We start from the raw sequence: 8,025 nt of genomic DNA, 5'->3' as shown, positions 1-8,025 counted from the left end.
AAGATACTTTCCTTTATCGATGACCTCGCAGGATGAGGTTGCCTCCATATGGTTAAGGGTGATATATTCTTCCAAAACTTCCGAGTATTTTTCTCTTAGATCTGGACTTTTTTCGAGGGATCTCTCAACGCGGATATTGTTGTTGTGCAGCAATACGTGAGTGTCCCAGGGCAAGTGTGTTTGGAAATTCCCTCTTAAATGGTAGTTTCACAACATATCTACCATCTTCTTGGCGATGGGTGGTTTTGCGGTAGAGTTCCTCGCAAAATTTGTCATCTTCCGAAAGAGCTTAGGTCATGGGTAGCTCTTCCTGTTGCCAGAACTGCTGGAGTATTTACTGAGAGTATCATCCGGACTCTCGAGTACTTGATTTGAGAATGTATTTACAGTCTCTTTAATGGGTCCGCTGAGAATCTACCCAAATATTGTATTTTGGGCTAACAATGAACCGATTATGTTAGCGTGTAGTCCTTGGAGTATTATTTGCGGTGTGAGATCGCTGCCTATAACCATGTCGATTTTCGACGGGGTAAAGCAGTTAGGGTCCGTGAGCGGCTATGTGGCAATCTCCTGTAAATCTATTTTCGACACCTTAATGCTGGGTAAGAAGTGGGTCAGCTTAGGCAATAATATAGCTTGGGTATTTATTTTTGTTTTAAGATCCGACGAGCAGAGTGTGCAGGTCTTGTTGGAATTTTGAACCGATCCGCCCATTCCCGAGATCTTATAATGGGTTTCCTTGGTTGGTAGTTGCAAGAGCTTCTGGATTCGAAACGCTACAAATATCTTTTCCGAACCCTGATCTACTGTTGCACGGATCTTGTGGTGCTCGCCATTTGCTTTCACCGTCACTAAAGCTGTGGGTAAAAGAGTAGTTTCGCTACTACTCGCGAAGTGAGTTGAGGTTGAGTTTTTCTTAAAAGGGTTTTGAGTGGCTTGGGTTTGGCTGGCCTCTTTTGAGGTTGACGCCCTGTTCTGGCCTTCAGCTGGAGGTGGCAGCGCTTGAGGGTTGTTTGCGCCCTGTTCCTCTGCTGCCTGGGTCCGCTGTTTTGATGGGATTTTCCTTGGAAGTGGAGTAGCGAGTGATGCCGTTTTTGGCAATACACGCATGTGAAATTGCTACCACAATCTCTTTCCAAGTGAGAGCAAGCTAAACAATTTGTGCAATAATTGTTTTCTTTTACGAATTTGCTTCGCTCTTGGGTTGAGAGATCTCTGAATTTTATACAGCTCATTAATGAGTGATTCAGATTGCAGAGTTTGCATGAGGGTTGCCTCTTTGAATCCACATGGAATGTTTGGGTCTTATTCCTGAAATTCGACTGGTTTTGCGGCGTGGAAAATCTGTGGTTGAAACTAGAGTTAGAGTTTCGGGGTTTATTGGGTCTATATGTGCCGAGTCGTCTACCACTTCGTACCTAGTCGTGAGAAATTTGTCCATCTCCGACCAAAGTGGTAGCTCCTTTCTAGAGTCGAGTGATTGCTCCCAAAGTGCTATGGTTTCATCAGGTAGTTTTGATGAGTATAAGAATGCGAGGATGGGGTCCCAGTTATCAGTTGAGACATCGCTCGCATTTAGGGTCGAAATACATTTTTTCTTTTTTTTTATTTGTTGTTTTTCGGCCTTCAATATTTAAATTATTAAATTTTTCGAGCTCAAGGCCACACATATATAAGAATCAAATATTTTATATCTTTCAATAAATATACTTGTTTAATGTTTAATCGATATTTCGACCTCAATCTGAGATCATCCTCAGGAACTCTTGGCTGTGCCTGATCGAGATACAGTTATTTATGGTGGTTTGCATTTCTTGAATTCTTTCACCATTTTCAGAATAAACTGTGGGCATATTAAACGGGGTTTTTAATTGATTATCCACGAGAATTCTACGATTTTCGTAGCGGGACTTCAGTGCTCCCCAGGCCAAGTCAAAGTTTTGGTCGTTAAGGAGGTATTTTTTAATAATAAGGGCTGCTTTTCCCCGGGTTTTTGCCCTCAGGTGATAGAGTTTCTTGGCCTGAGACAATTTAGGGTGATTTATGTAGACCGCAGTAAACATATCCCGGTAGCGCGGCCAGTATCATATCCACCATAGAAGGTTTCGGTGTCACATGCGGGGACTTTTGGACGGGGTTGATGCTGAGAGGGGGTATGGGTTTGTTGTATAGGGTTTATATATCAGGTTTTACCAAGCAAGCATGTAAGTATGCGGATTGTGGTTTCCTTTCTTTATTTTGGATCCTCTTTCCTAATGTGCGATTACCACTTTCTTTCTTTTCCGTTTCAGGACCTCTTCCGAACGTCGCCCTACATCGGAAGCGAATGCTTCGCTTTAACGTTTTGTTTTTCCCATTTTGATTTTGTTTTGTAAATATATATTTACCAATAAATGATAAATATGTCTTATTAAATGTTCCGACGCGTAATTTCTTCTCGTCCTATATTTGTTTCCCCCACCCCTAATTTTGTTGTTTGTTTTTTTTTGTGTGTTCCCTACCATAGCTGTTGGTAGGGTGCGTCGGGCACCTACCTAGCTCGCGTATGACTTGCCGTGCTTGTCGGATCTCACGGATCCGAATTGTGGTCCCATGGTATCGCCAACAATGTGTTCACCGCTTAAGAAACAAAAAAGGCAATGTCAGACGAGTGGCAACCTTGTTTCGTTCATTCATAAATGTTATTCAATCATGGCAATGAGTACAGAGACATTTTTGAATGAATATTCATTATGAAGAAAAACTTGGGCTGGGTAAGTATACCAATATCGTTCCCTTTTGATAATTTTATAAATATTCTAATTTCTTATTCCTTTGTTTCATTTCAGGTAGACAGCTACAACTTGGGTGGTTTGCTGGCACAATGAATGCGACTACGGCAGAAATACTAAACTTGACTCAATGCTTGTCTATTTATCGCTCTTGCATTTGGGTGAAGAAATGTTTGAAATTTTTGCTTGCTACTTTCCAATTGATTTTACGCCAAGTCTCGATGATCCTAGCAATATTTCATGTGACAACTTAGCTGCCAAATTGGCTGATTGCTTGGTAGCATCACCAGAATTTCTTGAATGGATTGTGCCATTGGCGTTGGAAAAATTGAGGAGCGACTTAGCCAAACTAAATTCGTTGGAACTACTAGGTAAGTCAACGCTCAAGTTATCTGTTAAGTCATTATCACAACATGTGATTTGGACAGCTTTAAAAAATGAAATCTTTCCGGGCGGTGATAATACATATATCGTTTCAGCTGGTCTTTTTCTGTTACTTACAATACTTGAACAAGCTAAGTCCCTTCCAGAAATAAGTAATAGTTATCAAACAACTGTGCTGGGCACTATTTTGCCCCATTTAGGGGATGTTAATCAACGATTTTATAATCCTTCGGCAGCTATTGCATTAGTTTGTGTCGCAGGTGATCCTCTATTCGTTGGCGAAAAAATACTTAATCCTTTTCTTCTGAAATTGAACACTAAAGCTGCAACAAGTGTACAAAATGCAGGTAACGCTCTCACAGCAACAAAAGAAACTTACAATGATAAGCAACTTATACGAGTATATGATTATCGCTCAGCTATTCAAAATTGGAGCATTACAAGATAGGTTGGATACGTTCAATAAAACTACTTGCAATCAAATTCATGAAGATATAATTACAATATTACGTAATAAATTAGATACAGATGCAAATGTACAAAATATCGATTTAAAGCATGCTCTAAGTGTACTCACAGAAAGTGTGCCAGTAATAAGCGAAGCAAATCGCACGCTTCTTTACAAAGTGCTCTTGCAATTGATTACGCACGATTCGCTAGATATGCAGTGTACAGATTTATTAAAATTATTAGGCGCTTTACATCCAATCGAAGTACAATCAAATTGCATCGATGTTCTTACACGTAACTTTATTTTATATGAAAATTTTGTAAAACGCAAAGTTTTACGTCATTTATTGCGTTTAGTAGTGCAAGCAGCATTTACAGCGCGTCTACTCGATTTGGTGTGGCATTATGCTTTCATTTGTTATTATCGAGCTGCAAACCAATAACAGCCTTCTTGCGAAATTGGCAGATTTAGCTTTAAGTACACCATCACTCAGTATATCATCGCTAGAGGAAATCGCAGAGGCAATTGGTCGCATTGACCAACATTTATCAATATCTGAACAATATATTATACCAACTGAGTATCTATCACAGCTGAAATTAGAATCTGTTACACATTTGTACCTCGCTAAATGTCTGTTAGGTCGCCTGCATCAGGATATAATTTTGGATGATTTCCTCGAATGGCTCTTGGGTGATTTAACAGAACAATCGCTAAGTTGTAACCAATTGGGTGAATGTAAAGAGAAACAGCGCACGGTAGCACGTCACTTGCTTTGCAGTATGGTTAACCGTATAGAACATAATGAACAAAGTCTTTATAATTTAACGAAAATTGTGTCACTGTTGAAAAATAAAGTTAAGGAAGATAACAAACAGATGTTTAAAATAAAAAAAAAATGGTGTTCTGAGTACCTTTTAAAAAGTTCTGGAGTTCCTGAAAAGGAGAAAAAAGTTCTGCAAATTCACGCCCAATATTCACATTTTTCCAGAAGTCAAATTTTTTAAAAAAGCAAAAAAAAATCAGTGTTCTGAGTAGCTTTTAAAAAGTTCTGGAGTTCCTGAAAAAAAAAAAAAGTTGTGCAAATTTGCGCCCAATATTCACATTTTTCCAAAAGTCAAATTTTTTAAAAAATTTTCAAAATCAAAAAGAGATTGGTGTTCTGAGTGGCTTTTAAAAAGTTCTGGAGCTCCTGAAAAGGAGGAAAAAAGTTCTGCAAATTTACGCCCAATATTCAGATTTTCCCAAAAGTCGAATTTTTTATAAAATGTTCAAAATCAAAAAAAAAAATTGGTGTTCTGAGTAGCTTTTAAAATGTTCTGGAGTTCCTGAGAAAGAGAAAAAATTTCTGAAAATTTACGCCCAATATTCACATTTTTCCAAAAGTCAAATTTTTTAAAAAATGTTCAAAATCAAAAAATTGGTATTCTGAGTAGCTTTTAAAAAGTTCTGGAGTTCCTGAAAAGGAGAAAAAAATTTCTACAAATTTACGACCAATATTCACCTTTTACCAAAAGTCAAATTTTTTAAAAAATTTTCAAAATCAAAAAAAAATTGGTGTTCTGAGTAGCTTTTAAAAAGTTATGGAGTTCCTGAAAAGGAGATAAAATTCAAACTTTTCCAAAAGTCAAATTTTTTTTAAAATTATCAAAATCAAAAATTTTGGTGTTCTCAGTAGCTTTTAAAAAGTTCTGGAGTTCCTGAAAAGGAGAAAAAAAGTTCTGCAAATTTACGCCCAATATTCACATTTTCCCAAAAGTCAAATTTTTCAAAAAATGTTCGAAGTAAAAAAAAAAAAAAATTGGTGTCCCAATATTCACATTTTTCCAAAAGTCAAATTAAAAAAAAATGTTCAAAATAAAAAAAATGGTGTTCTGAGTAGCTTTTAAAAAGTTATGAAGTTCCTGAAAAGGAGATAAAATTCAAACTTTTCCAAAAGTCAAATTTTTTTTAAAATTATCAAAATCAAAAATTTTGGTGTTCTCAGTATCTTTTAAAAAGTTCTGGAGTTCCTGAAAAGGAGAAAAAAGTTCTGAAAATTTACGCCAAATATTCACATTTTTCCAAAAGTCAAATTTTTTACAAAATGTTCAAAATCAAAAAAAATCGGTGTTTTGACTACCTTTTAAAAAGTTCTGGACTTCCTGAAAAGGAGAAAAAAAGTTCTGCAAGTTTACGCCCAATAATCACATTTTCCCAAAAGTCAAATTTTTAAAAAACTGTTCAAAATAAAAAAAAAATTGGTGTAGCTTTTAAAAAGTTCTGGAGTTCCTGAAAAGGGGAAAAAAGCTCTGCAAATTTAAGCCCAATATTAAAAATTTTCCAAAAGTAAAATTTTTTCAAAAATGTTCAAAATCAAAAAAAAAATTGGTGTTCTGAGGAGCTTTTAAAAAGTTCTGGAGTTCCTGAAAAGGGGGAAAAAAGCTATGCAAATTTAAGCCCAATATTCAAAATTTTCCTAAAGTGAAATTTTTTCAAAAATGTTCAAAATCAAAAAAAAAATGGTGTTCTGAGGAGCTTTTGAAAAGTTCTGGGGTTCCTGAAAACGAGCAAAAAGTTCGCAAATTTACGCGCAATATTTACATCTTTGCAAAAGTTAAAATTAAAAAAAAAATTTTCAAAATCAAAAAAAAAAATTGGTGTTCTAAATAGCTTTTAAAAGGAGTTCCTGAAAAGGGGAAACAAAGTTCTGCAAATTTACGCCCAATATTTACATTTTTCCAAAAGTCAAAATTTTAAAATAATGTTCAAAATCAAAAAAAAATTGGTGTTCTGAGTAGCTTTTAAAATGTTCTGGAGTTCCTGAAAAGGAGAAAAAAAGTTCTGCAAATTTACGCCCAATATTCACATTTTTCCCAAAGTAAAATTTTTTAAAAAATGTTCAAAATCAAAAAAAAAATTGGTGTTCTGAGTAGCTTTTAAAAATTTCTGGAGTTCCTGAAAAGAAAAAAAAAATTTCTGCAAATTTGCGCCAATATTCACATTTTTCCAAAAGACAAATTTTTAAAAAAATTTTCACAAAAAAAAAATGGTGTTCTGAGGAGCTTTTAAAAAGTTCTGGAGTTCCTGAAAAGGAGAAAAAAAGTTCTGCAAATTTACGCCCAATATTTACATTTTTCCAAAAGTCAAAATTTTAAAATAATGTTCAAAATCAAAAAGAAATTTGTGTTCTGAGTAGCGTTTAAAAAATTCTGGAGTTTCTGAAAAGGAGAAAAAGTTCTGCAAATTTACGCCCAATATTCACATCTTTTCAAAAGTAAAATTTTTTAAAAAATGTTCAAAATCAAAAAAAAAAAATCGTGTTCTGAGTAGCTTTTAAAATGATCTGGAGTTCCTTAAAAGGAAAAAAAGTTCTGCAAATTTACGCCCAATATTCACATTTTTCCAAAAGTCAAATTTAAAAAAAAATGTTCAAAATCAAAAAAAAATTGGTGTTCTTAGAGCTTTGAAAAAGTTCTGGAGTTCCTGAAAAGAAGAAAAAAGTTCTGCAAATTTACGCCCAATATTCACATTTTCCCCAAAGTCAAATTTTTTAAAAAAGAAAAAAATAAAAATCAGTGTTCTGAGTAGCTTTTAAAAAGTTCTGGAGTTCCAGAAAAGGAGAAAAAAGTTCTGCAAATTTACGCCCAATATTCACTTTTTTTCCAAAAGTCAAATTTTTAAAAAATGTTTAAAATAAAAAAGATTGGTGTTCTGAGTAGCTTTTAAAAAATTCTGGAGTTCCTGAAAAGGAGAAAAAAGTTCTGCAAACTTACGCCCAACATTCACATTTTACCAAAAGTCACTTTTTTTTTTTAAATTATCAAAATCAAAAAGATTGGTGTTCTAAGTAGCTTTTAAAAAGTTCTGGAGTTCCTGAAAAGGAGAAAAAAGTTGTGCAAATTTGCGCCCAATATTCACATTTTTCCAAAGTCAAATTTTTTAAAAAATTTTCAAAATCAAAAAGAGATTGGTGTTCTGAGTGGCTTTTAAAAAGTTCTGGAGCTCCTGAAAAGGAGGGAAAAAGTTCTGCAAATTTACGCCCAATATTCACATTTTTCCAAAAGTCAAATTTAAAAAAAAATGTTCAAAATCAAAAGATATTGGTGTTCTCAGTACTTCTATAAAGTTCTGGAGTTCCTGAAAAGGAGAAAAAAGTTCTGCAAATTTACGCCCAATATTCACATTTTTGCAAAAGTCAAATTTAAAAAAAATGTTCAAAATCAAAAAAAATCGGTGTTCTGAGTACCTTTAAAAAGTTTTGGAGTTCCTGAAAAGGAGAAACAAAGTTCTGCTAATTTACGCCCAATATTCACATTTTTCCCAAAGTCAAATTTTTAAAAAAATTTTCAAAATCAAAAAAATTGGTGTCCTGTGTAGCTTTTAAAAAGTTCTGGAGTTCCTGAAAAGGAGAAAAAAAGTTCTGCAAATTTACGCCCA

General features: G+C 34.4%; 1 pseudogene; it reads left to right on the top strand.

The window, feature by feature from the left end:
* Positions 1 to 2,901: 2,901 nt before the first annotated feature.
* The window catches only part of LOC137241598 (MMS19 nucleotide excision repair protein-like), a 72,676-nt pseudogene continuing 67,552 nt past the window's right edge, over positions 2,902 to 8,025 (top strand).

Source organism: Eurosta solidaginis, chromosome 2, assembly GCF_040869045.1.
Source record: "Eurosta solidaginis isolate ZX-2024a chromosome 2, ASM4086904v1, whole genome shotgun sequence".
In the NCBI taxonomy this organism is placed as follows: Eukaryota; Metazoa; Arthropoda; class Insecta; order Diptera; family Tephritidae; genus Eurosta; species Eurosta solidaginis.
This window is presented reverse-complemented; position numbering and strand designations above follow the sequence as displayed.